Source organism: Mus musculus, chromosome 4, assembly GCF_000001635.26.
Source record: "Mus musculus strain C57BL/6J chromosome 4, GRCm38.p6 C57BL/6J".
Taxonomy (NCBI): domain Eukaryota; kingdom Metazoa; phylum Chordata; class Mammalia; order Rodentia; family Muridae; genus Mus; species Mus musculus.
The window spans coordinates 14,273,940-14,288,871 of NC_000070.6; the positions used below are offsets into that span (position 1 = coordinate 14,273,940).

The 14,932-nt window shown below is 39.1% G+C and overlaps 1 long non-coding RNA gene across 1 annotated transcript in view; it reads right to left on the minus strand.

Moving 5' to 3' along the window:
- Window positions 1-14,932, minus strand: part of Gm2560 (predicted gene 2560) — a 79,298-nt gene that overhangs the window by 61,928 nt on the left and 2,438 nt on the right. The window contains exon 2 of the long non-coding RNA NR_131155.1: window positions 9,912-10,105. This is a non-coding gene — a long non-coding RNA (predicted gene 2560). The remainder of the gene's footprint in view (window positions 1-9,911; window positions 10,106-14,932) is intronic.

The following is a 14,932-nucleotide window of genomic DNA, read 5'->3' on the forward strand; positions in this document are numbered from 1 at the left end:
TTTTACATTATGGTTTTACAACACATATAAACATTTAGGTACAAAAGGATTATAAATTTTGTTAAAGGCATTGAATTACTGTCAAAAAAGAGAGAAACTTTAGCAATTATCCCTGTGCTTTTTGCAAATTCTTTTTCACAAAAAAAAAATTGAAAGAGTAAAGCTGCAGGAGAGCTCACATTGGGGAAATGAGGCTGAAATGCATCTAATAAACAGAATATATTTTGTAGCAGGAGGCTTTTAGGCTTTTAGGACTCTATAATGACCTGACAATTCAGAGCCCAGGTCTGGTCTTCATCTCATCTGTCTCTCTTGCTCCATGAGGAAAAGGGGGGAGGGGGGACAATAAGGTAAGAGACAGAGGCATTGTCCAGTGTCAGGAGCAGAGTTGTCCCTGGTGATTACTGAGAAGCTGCTGTGGCCCAGGCACTTTGCACACACATATTCTAATCTTTATAACAATCTGGCTCTCTCATTACAAATGAGGAAAACAGTTCAAATGCTTGAGGGAACTGGGTTGTTGCTTTTCTGTTGATTGAATGCAGAAGCTTGGGTACCAGCCAAATCCAGGTCTAAGGGTAAAGATCTTTGCTCTGTATCCAGAGAACGAGGATGAGCTAAACCTTGTCTGAGATGTTCTCCTGTACTATCAGTGGGAAGATCAGTAATCCTACCTGTTGAGACTTCAGAAGTACAGCTAATACCAACTCTGTATTGCTCACTAGAGGGATGGAAATAGATTCGAATCAATGCTTCAGAGAACAAGCTTGGCATCAGCTCATTAAATAGCAAAGCAAGAAAGACTGTTCAAGGGCATCTGGTCCATTTTCGTCAGTTTAAAGATGAAGGATCTGAGGTCAACTAGTTCGGTGACTTGGGGGAATAGCAATGAGAATTTGGGAACACTGCCCTCTGGCAGCCTTGTATCTCAGATTCTATGAAAAAGAATTGGACAGACACAGCTAGAGATCTGTTAGCAATTTCTAAGCAGTAGATAATGTGTCCTCTTATGCTGTAGTCAATGGGCATGAGCTGGTGAGACAGCCCATGGCTACTGTAGAATTAGGGAGATATCTCCCCAGATGTGTGAGCATCTAGATCACCTAGCCAATTAGGACCATTTCACTTAATGCCTTTTTTGCCTAATGCAGACCAGTTAATCAAACTCAAACTGCTCCAGCTATGGTAAGCTATTTCCTACCTAATTGGCAGAGTCGGAGTGCCCACCGGAGGGAGTCTCTCCAGTCCCCACTTGGGGCTTCAGATGAGTTTTGTGGTTGGAAGGAAGTTAAGATGCCCTAAAGTCTAGACAGAGAGGCTCACTTTTAAAGGTGGAATAAGGAGCCATGGAAGAGGGATAGTTATAAAAAGCACAGCCCAGGAGTCTGATGGACTAATAGTTTGTGGAAGTGACTACCCTATTGCTCCCTTCTGACTTCAACTATTACAGGTTCTCTCTGTGATTTATAGGACCATGGGAGTAGCAATTGGCTTCCTTCCTTCCTCCTGCCTGTTCTTCTAATGCTGTTTGAAGTTGGAGATATAGGAACTGCTTTTCTTAATTTCTAGCTGTGAAGAAGATCACAACTGCTCATTATAACCACAAACAGCCTTTTCAAAAGTACTTTTGATTGAGAAAAAATTTTCCCACCAGACAAACACAGAGGTATTTCACAGAGGAACAGTGGTGGATAGCAGAAAGAAATTCATTAAATCCACCTTTCCAAGGCCTACTTCACTTTTAAAAAGCTATTTAATTTAGGGATTAATGGAAGTATTTAGGACAAAATATTACACTGTAGATCTCACAAGGACTAGAACCTATGTAGCAGAGGAGATCTGGAATATTCAGCCCGTCCAATCACAGCGAATAATAGTCTTTAGTCTTTTTTTTTTTTTTTTTTTTCCAAGACAGGGTTTCTCTGTGTAGCCCTGGCTGTCCTGGAACTCACTTTGTAGACCAGGCTGGCCTCGAACTCAGAAATCTGCCTGCCTTTGCCTCCCGAGTGCTGGGATTAAGGGTGTGCACCACCACCGTCCGACGTCTTTAGTCTTCTTAATTGGGCTTTTCCCCAGATTCTCAATCCCATGATCTTCTTTTACTATTTTCCTATCAAAGTATCCCCCCATAAATAGAGAGGGGAAGCAAATTTAAACATAGGGCATGAGAAACTACCTCAGAAGATGATTCCCAGACTCTCTAAAGTCACCAAAGTGAATCCACTTAAGTAGCTTTAAAGTGTTGATGAGAACATATTGAATAGAATCATTCTCTACAAAGCTGTGTAACATACAAAAATCAGACAAAAATGCAAAAGTATGCATGAGGATCCTTTTGGGTATTGATTGGGAGTTAAGGGTCACTGGCATATGTACAGAAGAGATTTTAGAAGAATCTCTCCCTAGAAAACCATGCTACTGTTGGCATGGACTGTTGCTGCCTTACCAACTCTCAGAAGCTGCACAGCAGTCCTACAGAGAAGAGCACCATTTCTCTCAAATTACAGGATGGGAAACTGAGGATAGAGAAAAAGGAGTTGATTTCTTAAAAAAGGTAAAGTGGAAAGCAGGGTAAAACCATAGTACCTGATTTCTAGGTTATGTTTCACAATTATTATTAATGAATATACAAATCTGAAATACTGAGTGGACACCAAGGGGGAGTACAGTTTATTCAAGTCTAAGTGGATTAAGGAACTCCACATAAAATCAGAGACACTGAAACTTATAGAGGAGAAAGTAGGGAAAAGCCTCGAAAATATGGGTACAGGGGAAAAATTCCTGAATAGAACAGCAATGGCTTGTGCTGTAAGATCAAGAATTGATAAATGGGACCTCATAAAATTGCAAAGCTTCTGCAAAGCAAAAGACACCGTCAATAAGACAAAAAGGCCACCAACAGATTGGGAAAGGATCTTTACCTATCCCAAATCGGATAGGGGACTAATATCCAATATATATAAAGAACTCAAGAAGGTGGACTCCAGAAAATCAAATAACCCCATTAAAAATGGGGCTCAGAGCTGAACAAAGAATTCTCACCTGAGGAATACCGAATGTCAGAGAAACACCTGAAAAAATGTTCAACATCCTTAATCATTAGGGAAATGCAAATCAAAACAATCCTGAGATTCCACTTCACTCCAGTCAGAATGGCTAAGATCAAAAATTCAGGTGACAGCAGATGTTGGCGAGGATGTGGAGAAAGGGGAACACTCCTCCATTGTTGGTGGGATTGCAAGCTTGTACAACCACTCTGGAAATCAGTCTGGTGGTTCCTCAGAAAATTGGACATAGTACTACCGGAGGATCCAGCAATACCTCTCCTGGGCATATATCCAGAAGATGTCCCAACCGGTAAGAAGGACACATGCTCCACTATGTTCATAGCAGCCTTGTTTATAATAGCCAGAAGCTGGAAAGAACCCAGATGCCCCTCAACAGAGGAATGGATACAGAAAATGTGGTACATTTACACAATGGAATACTACTCAGCTATTAAAAAGAATGAATTTATGAAATTCCTAGGCAAATGGATGGACCTGGAGGGTATCATCCTGAGTGAGGTAACCCAATCACAAAGGAACTCGCACAATATGTACTCACTGATAAGTGGATATTAGCCCAGAAACTTAGGATACCCAAGATATAAGATACAACTTGCCAAACGCATGAAATTTAAGAAGAACGAAGACCAAAGTGTGGACACTTTACCCCTTCCTAGAAATGGGAACAAAACACCCATGGAAGGAGTTACAGAGACAAAATTTGGAGCTGTGACGAAAGGATGGACCATCTAGTGATTGCCATATGCAGGGATCCATCCCATAATCAGCTTCCAAATGCTGACACCATTGCATACACTAGCAAGATTTTGCTGAAAGGACCCAGATATAGCTCTCTCTTGTGAGACTATGCCGGGGCCTAGCAAACACAGAAGTGGATGATCACAGTCAGCTATTGGATGGGTCACACGGCCCCCAATGGAGGAGCTAGAGAAATTACCCAAGGAGCTAATGGGAAACTGCAACCCTATAGGTGGAACAACACTATGAACTAACCAGTACCCGGGAGCTCTTGTCTCTAGCTGCATATGTATCAAAAGATGGCCTAGTCGGCCATCACTGCAAAGAGAGGCCCATTGGACTTGCAAACTTTATATGCCCAGTACAGGGGAACGCCGGGGCCAAAAAGGGGGAGTGGGTGGGTAGGGGATTGGGGGGTGGGTATGGGGGACCTTTGGGATAGCATTGAAAATGTAAATGAGGAAAATACCTAATTAAAAAAAAAGAAAAAAGAAAAACACACACAGGCAAAACCTAGGGAATGTGATGTTGGAATGAGAGGATACACAAAAGAGCATCCCAAAGTACCATACTGATGGGAAAATGAGGCTCTCAGAACACCATCTGGGCAAAGCACTTCTGCAAAGGCTCCATTGGGCTCCTTGAATCATCCATTATGAAACTGTGACACTTTGGACCAGTGCTGTGATTAGCTGCAAAGGTCTTCCAGTGTTTTGAATCACAGTCCCTTTCCACTGACTGCAAGCAACAAAATACAAAATTTAGCTTAATAGAACCTCGATAAATCTAGTTTATTTACTTCACTTGAAAATAAAACAATGGACCAGCACCTCACATCAATCTAAAAGTACATTCTGTTAAAAATCACTCTTGGGTAAACAAAGGCAGCTCTATGTAGGGATGCGCATGGAGAAGTCAGTGTGACACAGCTCAGAAGAAAGAGGCAATTCCCAGGCTCTCATGGTCGCCTTCTTCTAAATAAAATCATGCCAAGAAAACTTTTAAAAAATTCTATTTAGCATTATTAAAAGAACATGAAATTAACGAAATGAATTCTTAAATCATACAGAGACAAAGACTTTTAGAATAAGAAAAATGTATACATTAAATTCTTGGTTTTATGATAAATTTGGAGCTATGCTGTCTATTAGTACATATCAGAGGTAACAGAAAATAAGCTGCTGAGTGTGTTTTTATTTAATAACATCATTGAATAATGTAGCAGGAACGCTGCTGGGAAGGAACATGGGCAGTATCAGAGCCCCCCTTCAGTGTGTTTCCTGCTGTGTTCTGTTCACGCTGATCATGTTACCCAGGATCAGATAGACAACTTCTGTGCCTATTGTTTTTCTAACCTATAAACTGGGAAAGATAGTACTGGTTTTGTATTTAGCATCCAACACTCCAAAATTTAAAATGGAACACTCTCCAAGTTCTAAAACATTTGAAAAACCTTATCATGCCACTATTGAAAATGTCATTCCTAACCTCACAATCTAAATGTATGTACACCAAAGTTACTATATGGAATTAATCTCTAAGATATATATGAAATGTAATGAATTTTATGTTTCCCTTGGATGCCAGCTAACATATTGCATTAAGTACATGCAAGTATTCTGAAGCTGAAAATTGGGAAAACTTCTTGTCCCAAGAATCCCAAGCCTACAATACAGGTTAATTGTGAGAAAGTAGACAGCTGGCTGCTGCTGAGCAAGTGGAAGGCTGGGAAAGCTGCAGCTTGCTTTCTGAGTTAGAACTGCTTGTTGACCCCACTGTCTCCACTTGGGCCTCAGGCTGTCCTGTCTTCCTCTTCTTGTCTAGATTGACATCATATCTAGTGTTCTACTGACAACGGTATTCCACTAATCTGAAAATCATTTCTCTCTGGATCTTAGAAGGTCTACACGAGACATTTGTACCTACTGTGTTCTGACCTGAAGCTTTTTATTCAGCCCTGCATCCGTGTGTTATGAGTAAAATCAGAGGAAAGTATACGATTTCCACTGTGTATCTGAGAGTCCAGTCAAACAAACTCTTCCTCCTCAGCCTCCATTAAAATTCCTACAATAGAAGTAGATACTCCATGAATGGATCTGTGGGGAAATCAAAGGTGACCCATAGTTGTATCTAGAGACTGTGGGATTTGTTTTGTAGTTATATTGGGATATTCACACTTCCTATCCATTACGTGGCTGTTTAGGTTTTGTTTGTTTTTTTGTTTTATCCTTTTGTTTTCCCTCTTGCTCAAGTAAAAGCAAGTCTGGATACTAATTTCTGGGCAATTTTAAGCAATCTGTAGAGGTAGTTAATTTGGAGAGAAATCATAAGCCTAGCATTATGAGGTTGATTTTATATCATATGTATGTAGCTATTCTTTCAATAAGTTGGGTATATAACTATAGGCCCTTATCTAACTCAGCCCAGCGGAAGCACTTAACTCCTTCATGCCTGTATTAGTTAAAGATGTCAGTGGGCTGTTTTTGTTTTGTTTTGTTTTGTTTCATTTACCAGTCTGCAAGATAACCACTTTCTTTTCTGTTATCTTTCCAAGATCAACAAATTCCCAGGAAGAGTTATATCAGAATAGAACTAAGAAATGACATGGCAATTTTTCTCACATCAGAAGCCAAAAACTGTTGTGATTGACTGTGACGCTGTAGTAATCACAAAGAACATGCACTCCATTTACGAAGAATACATTTCATATCAAGGGCCTGCCTTTATTAGATCTAAAAATCTACTATCTCTAAGACACAAACAATTCTTAGAATGTTGCTCACCACATGTGTTCACAGTGTTCGACCAATAGTTTTGAAAAATGGTAAAATATGCAATCAACAGCTAAATATTCTCCAAGGACGTCCTCACAAAAAGAACACCATATTTCCAAAGGTGAAACAGATGTGCAACCACTTGGGGCACAGCTCCTTGAGGCTTTTTCTGTACTGTGAGGTATCACCCAGATGTTGCTACCCAGAGGCCTTCAACGACTTGTGTCCTTTAACTACCATAATACAAGAATGTCTGGGTTCCTTAGTTCAGTGGGGCAGCACAAATGTAGCAGAAAATGCAATCGCACAGCATGGTGGTCAGGGACTTGACTCTGCTCTCACCTAGGTAATAAAGGATCATGTCACCTGACTAAGGATCAGTCTCCTGTGTACCATTTATTTTGGCCATGCTCCATTGTCACATGGTTAGTCAAAAAGACAGAAATTAACTCAACCCTCAATCAGTTTGTCCTCCAGAAGTCCTTCGGTCTGTGTCTTAGGATTTAACTTCAGCAGGTCTTTGCTGTACAAGCCTCTGGGAAAGGCTGTCAACCCTAATGCTTGGAAAAGGGCACTGCTGAGTTTCATGAGTTTAAATTGTAGAGAAATGAACATCAAAAATTTCACAAGATTGCTTCTTTTCAATATGCTTTATTAGTCAAGAATGTTAAAGGAGGAATGTATCAAAGGCAATGCTACCTACAAAGAAGAAAGGGAGTTGCTGCCAACATATGTTTCACAGCGTAGCTCTGCCCTCAGTTTTGAGAATCATTTCATGTGCTCTTGTTCTCTTCCTTGGCCTCAAGCCCAAACATCTTTGATAATTCTTTCGATATATTCCAAGCTTGTCATTCAGACACAAAGACATTGTAAAGTATTAACATGAGATAGTGCCTCCACATAACCAAGAACTCAAAACTACCAATATCATCAAGGGTGAAAAAAAAAAAACATTTATTTTTCTTTTTGGGAAAGCACTTGGAAGCACTGTGTGATCTCCCCCTGACCCATAAATATTCCTTTTTCTCATTTTATAAAGTGAATGAGGTGAAAAAGGAGATGCAGAAAAAGAGAGACAGTGAAAGTGAGGAGTGTGGAGAATTTTTGGAAACTGGGGAAAAATGTGAAGATTCAGTGGTGTTAATGGATAGAGAGGGGATGTCACAGTAAAGGAAGAGTTAGTAGTTGTTAACAGAAGTTTTATACGGGGTGTTCATCGATGCTAATTCATTGAAATACATGTAGCTTCCTGGGGGATGAAAATGTCAAGGTTAGTGTCTGTGTGTTCTGCTAGCCACATGTCACTGGTTTCTGACTAAAATAACTACCTCAGTGGCTTCTGTATGTGGGAAAAGAATAGGTAGAGAATAAAAGGAACACATTTGTAGTTTTATTCTTCATGAAGTTTTTTGGTAACCTTGGGTTTGATGACTTTGAATCTGGTTTTTCCAAGTTTCCTTCCAGTATCCACAACTCCTCTTAGCTGTTGAAGAGGAAAAACCCTTTCAGTCTCTTTAAGGAACAGCAGTTGTCTTAGGTTTTTTCATGGGCAACAAACGAGAAAACATAAACACCTGCATGAAAGGACCTCTAGAATAACTTGAAATGTGCCTTCATATCTGGAACATTTGGAGTAGATTCTCATTACAGCTTCCTTGCATGGTATTAATGCACAAAGCTAATAATTCTATAATTGGTTGAGTCCAAGTGTCTTAGTGTTTCCATTGCTCTGAAGAGACACCATGACCAAAGCAACTCTTAAAAAAGACAACATCTAATTGGGACTGGTTTATAGTTTCAGAGGTTCAATTCATTATCATCACTGTGGGACACATGGCAGCTTGCAAGCATAAATGGTGCAAGAGAAGGAGCTGAGAGTTCTACATTTTAACCTGAAGGCAGCCAGAAAGAAAATTGTCCACAGGCACTTGTGAGGGAACTCTATTCTGCACTAGACTGAGCTTGACTATAGAACCTTAAAGCCTGCCGTGACAGTGATACATTTCTTCCAACAAGGCTACATTTATTCCAACAGGACAACACCTCCTTATAGTGCCACTTTTCGTAGGCCAACCATATCCAAGCTACCACACCAACTTTCCAAGGTCATATGAACTAAAAGTATTCTGTCCAGAAGGGATGTCTAAATGGGTAAGCAGGTCTGTGCAGTGGCTGAAGAAAGCTGATTAAATTGAGAAGACTGGAAGCTAATCTGCAGCATCACTGATGAAACAAAAGCCACCCCACCTTCCTTACCTGCTTGTAGGTCACCTCTCCCGACTGGCCATCACTTTGCAAGTCAGCAACTATTAGGAGAGCCACGAGGGAAGCCCAAATGAGGGAAGGAGTTGCCCATCCCTGTTTGCTGCTTACACTCAGAGCCCAGATCGTTATGGGAAAAATGGTTTGTCTCTGAAGGAAGAACCTGAATATGTTAACTTCTGAATTTAGAGTGTCTTTTATAGCTTGATAGAGTAAATGTCCCTGAACAAATATTCATGGAACAGCCAAATATTGGTTTTCAGAATTTTTAAAGTTTAATACTGGTAATAATGGGTAATAGTGGTAGGACAGTGAAACTGCCAACCAAAGTTTCCTTTTGAAAATATTCTATGAATTCTGTTCATTTTGCTCAATAGACATAGCAATCAAAAATGCTATAGTATGATAGGGGAGAGTGTCACTAATGGTTGTAGTGTCTTATTGGGTCATTTTTTATTTATTTGTTTATTTGCTCTTTTATTTTTTGACATTACAATGTAGTTACATCATGAACCTATTCTTTCTTCCCTCCAAACCTTCCCATGTGCTCCTCCCTACTCTGTTTCTTGAGTGAATGACATCTCAGAGGAGCTTGTATAGTACTTTTCAATTACAAAGGTTTGAAATTGTATATATTTTAAAACTGAAAAAGTAAAAAAACCTTATGAGGACCAAGTCCAGATCTTGTGAATCCTTGGTGTACAAATGAGTGACCTGAGCAAAACCATGGGTCTTAACTCAATGTGTCTAGAATGATTCCTAAGCTCCTCTATTTCTAACAAGCTCTGTGTTTATGGTTCATCTATAATTTGGAAAAGAAGACTGGAATTCAAATCTGTCCCATCCTTATACATTCAAAATTAAGCAATGCTCTAATTATGGCATATAAATTATTTTAATTATAGTATCAATGGTAAGAATATAGTAACATGAATTTGTAAGTATAGAAGATATAAGTAAAGAAAATTAAGCTTAACTGGGACATCAGAAATATTAAAACATGCTGAATGTTAAATAAAAGCACTTGTTTCTTTAAATATATTTACACTAAAAGTTTAATTTCATATACCTGTGCACATATGTCATTGTGTGCAAGTGAAGATCGGACGGCACCGTGAGGGAACTGAGTCTCTTCTTCTATCATGTGGGTTTGAGGGGTCAGAATCAAGTTGTCGGGTTTAGTGGCAAGCTCCTTTCTATGCTGAGTCATCTTCCTTCCCTTCGAGTTCTTTAAAAAACAATCTGAGTTAAGTTGAGGTTAGCCTGAAAGAGAGTATTATAAATATGCTTAGGTTCTTCAAATAAAAAGCATAAACAACTTAACAAAGGATCAGATGTGTATACAGGAACTATAATTTATTGCTGATAGCAAATTACAGATGACAAAAGTAAATTGACAGATATTATCATAAATAAGAGGAGTCATTACAGATAAAATGGCCATGTTCCAAAATTTATCTTCAAATTCATCAAAATGCTACATAGCTTAAAAATATTTCCTTATTTCCTTATTTTTATTTGTTTGAGACAGTCTCATATAGCCTAGGCTAACCTCTAGTACACCATGTAGCCAAGGCTTTCTTCGAAATCTTTTTCTTTTTTTCTTTTTTTTCTTTTTCTTTTTTTTTTTTTTTTTTTTTTTTTTTTTTTTTGCTTCTGCTCCTGAATTCTTGAATCACAGATGTGCACCACTATGCTCGGTTTACAAAAGTGCTGAGGATTGAACCCAGGGTCTTGTTCATCTTAGGCAAATACTCTACCAACTCTACCAACTGAGCTACATCCCCAGCCCTATCTCTTTTTTTCCCCCTCAAGACAGGATTCCTCTGTGTAGCATTGGCTGTCCTGGAACTTCCTGTTCTGTAAGTCACACCCATCTAGAAATCACAGAAATTCACCTGAGTGTTGGGATTAAAGGTATATACACTACCACAACATAACTGTGAACTAAAATATCAAGCTGACTTTAAAACACATGTGGGCATGCAGACACGAAAAAATTTCATTTTAACTTTTAAAATAACAAGATTGGATGACTTTAACTGCTAATATCAAGAACTAATACTAACAGTGTAGCTTACATACAGGAATATCATATAGATAAACAAAAGAATTAAGAGTTCATAAGTAAAGTCTTACATTTACACCAATTGATTTTCAATGAACATGTCAGTGCAGTTCAACAGGGAAAAGGATAGTATCTTAGTGAATTATATATCTATATGATAAGATAAAATGAAATAACAATGAACTCCATGTGTGCTCAAACAACACTAGCACTTCTGTTCACATAAAGCCACGTATAGGAAAGACCCTATTGCTTAAAATAATGCACACTCAGCATAGAACACCAAAAAATGAAAACGAAAAACAAAACAAAACAAAAAAAAAACAAAACAAACAAATAAAAAAAACCAACAAGTTGGGCCTGAACTGAAAGCTTCCTCCCTTCTGGGGAACCTTTACCATGCCAGAATCTGCCACACAGGCTCTCAGCAGAGGAAAGTCATTAACAGTCTGAGTGACCCCTGTAAACTACAGCAATGATTTATTGGCAAGATGTGCTCCTGGGGTAATGGTGGCTTACTGTTAGAGGGGAAACTAACCACTTTTTGGATTAAAGGCCCATTACAGAGGAAGGAATTCATACCTTACTCTAAATATGGTCAAGTGCCTGTGGCCAAAAGGTCAGAGGCCATACCAAGAAGCCTACTGCTATTGTTTCACTAAAGGGACATGTTGTTAAACTGCCTTCTACATACATATGGATTAGTGCTGCTCTCCATGCTGGTCAGAAAAGCTTCTTATTGCAGTAGGCTGTGCTCAATGCAAAGACGTATAACTGGTCAACATACCAAAAATAATGGATTATAGAGTTCTCAGCCCTAAAGGGAACACCTACATAACCCATTCCAAGTCTCAAGGAATTTCATTCAAATGAAGGTGGAAGACCATAAGAGCCAGAAGATAGAAGACATACTATATAAAATGAATTCTTTGTGAGATGAGACAACCATTGCATTTGTGAACTCATTGCTGGTGTGCTTTCCTACACAAGACCCAATGAGATTTGGTAGCCAGCATTTCATAGTGCAAGTGACAGAGGCACACAAAGCCTCACCACTCCACAAAGACTAATAGCAGTTACTGGGTGCTCAGTTTAAAAGGTGTTGTTGTCTTCAGTGGTGTAACCACTGATAAGTTACTCATGCTCTAGTAAATAATCCATACCCGTGCTCATGCAACAACTCTCAATGGACTCAATAAGTCACATACAAAATAGATATGAAAGTAGAGGCTTTGTCAGGAAGAAAATTTTCAGTAGGAATGGGATAAACAGAGATTGCTACTGGAGATAGAAACAGTAAAAATGTAGACACATATATAATGTATAGATATGTTTTATTTATGTGCGATATATTATTACTAAGAATATCCCAAACTGTAACCCGTACAAATATCCATCAAATAGTTAATGAACAAACAAAAACTCACAAAATAAAATAATATTCAACCACTACTGTGTAGCTTAAAAATGCTATTCCAATTAAAAGAGTTCAGACATGGAATACAATACACTCTGTGCCTTGGCTTATATGTGTTTAGAAAAACAAATTTATAAAGACTGAAATTAGATCAGTGGTTGCCTAGGGCGAGTGTTGGGAACAAGAGTAAATTGTAAATGGACACAAGAGGAATTTGGAAGGTTACGGCAAAGTTAGAAAACTGGATTATGGTGATGTGACATGACTAATTTACTAAAAATCTGAATTGGGGAAAATCTTCAGGGGTTAAGAATAAAATGTTGGAATTATTTATTTATTTGTTTCTTTTTTCCAATAGAACATTTTTACTGGTTGTTTGGAAACTTCGCATAATACCCTCCAATCACACTCACTTCCCAGTCCTCTCAGGTCTGATCCTTGTGACTACTAACCCCCACTCAGAAAGAAAGAAAAAAAAACACAAAAGAACAACTACAACAAAAACACCACAAGTTTAATTTGTGTCACCCATATACACACTGGAGTTCGGCCAAACTCCCAATAACCAGCCCCTTAAAGAAAACTGAGCCCTTCCCCACCCACATTTCTGCCAGAAGTCATTAACTATGGAGAGCTACCCTTGAGCATCCTTATCGCAATTTTAAAGAGTCCCTCCACCCCCAATGGCTTCCTGTCTAGGCTGTTACTTTTGGAGTAGAGAGAACAGGGGTGCGGGTTTGGAATTAATGGTTGCTACAGGAACCTTCTATGCCTCTCTTTCCCAACTGTGAGTCTGCAGTCATTGCTACCACTGCAAAAGTAGCTCCTTGCCCTTTACACTCAATGGGAGCATGGACCTCCACATGGCTGCAGACATTGGCATTGTCTCTGGTGGCAGTATAAAACACTGATCTCAACATGGCCTCCAGAGCAAGTTCCATGAATGCCAATATAATGCCAGCAGCATGTCCAACATGATTTCAAGTGGCAGCATAGACCACCAACATCTGCATGGATGTAACTAGCAACACAGGCTATGGTTATCAACACTGCCTCTGGCTACAGCAGGACTACAGAGTCAACAGGGTCCTGAGGCAGTACACACCATGAATATTGACATGACTTTGAGACAGGCAGCACATACAAATTTGACTTTTAAAAAAATTATTATTTCAACACTTTATCATACTTTTGGTTAGCATATTAATTAATAGGGATATTGGCTGTCAAATCAGACTAAAATAATACTCATAATTATAAAAATGTTGACCCAATAGACCAACAATTTGAACCCTGTGTTTTTCTGCCAAAGTCAGTTGGATGGTTGCTCTATGTGAATTAATTTTCCACAATATTATCTGTGCTGCAGTGCAAGCATTGGCAATTCTTGCCATATACTTTTATCATTGCCACGATACTCCTGTTCTTCTTGGGATAAGTGCAAAGGTGTAAATTATGGCTAAGTGTTGAATTGTACCAGTCTCTAGTAATCTCCACTGTGCCTTGGTACATCCTGAAGCAAGAGTTTCAATTACTTCTTTTGCATTTTTTGTGAGGCAGAGATTCTCATATTAGGTGCTAGGTTTTCCAAAGGCTAGGCTGATTCCATGACAGGCTTCAAATTGGCAGTTAAGGGGACAGAGGCCTAAATTTTTTGTTTCCAAGAACTGGGCAATTCCATATGAATTCAGGCCTCAGAAACTGCCCTACCACCTGGCCTGGGGCAAGGACAATGGATCAGCAGCAGTTTCCAGACTTCCTCAGCTACTTGCTCAGTAACAGTTTCCAGACCTCCCCAGCAAGTTTCCAGCCCCCACACCCTGGTAATGGAATGTGCATAGCATAGAGATGAACCTAACAGATTAACATCCAGATCACCTACTTCAGAATTCCCTAATGTGCTTTAAATCAGGCCTGCAAGCTCACTTGGTTGTCTCTATCTTGGGAATGGAAGACCCCAGCATGCTGGGCTTAAAATTCCATTTATGGGGATGGCTACATACATGACACCTAACACATGGCACCTGACCACAGATTATACATATCACGTACCCATTCTGTAGAAAAAGAAGATGCTGTACGTCATGGACAACTCTACAGAGACTGTATTTTGTAACAGAGTGAGTGATTAGAGGTGGGGGAGGCAGGCTTGGTGGTATCAAAGCAAAAGAATGTCTCCAGCTCCCTGGAAAGAGGAAATGAATTTATCTGAGTAATTCTTAGTCTACAAGAAACTAAATCTCTTTACTCAGGTATAAACAGGAAGTACACCTGGTCAATTTATGAATGAGCTTGATTGGCTAAGGCCAGTTCTATCCCTACCTATTTTTACCAGATGTTGAGTTATTACATGACACTGAATCTTTCTTTTAGGTCTTATACCGTACCAACTTAAATGAATGGAACACCTTACTTTTCATATTTGTTTATAGATCCTGAAAAGAAGTGAATCAATATTCTTGCTCCAACTCTGGTTTTAATTTCTCCATTCTTCCTCCGACAATTAGAATATCTGTCAGCTATACAAGGTGGAAGAAAAACTACTACAATATTAATTACCAAGAAGTCAGTTTTATGCACCATGCAGGCTTGGAAATGAAATCAT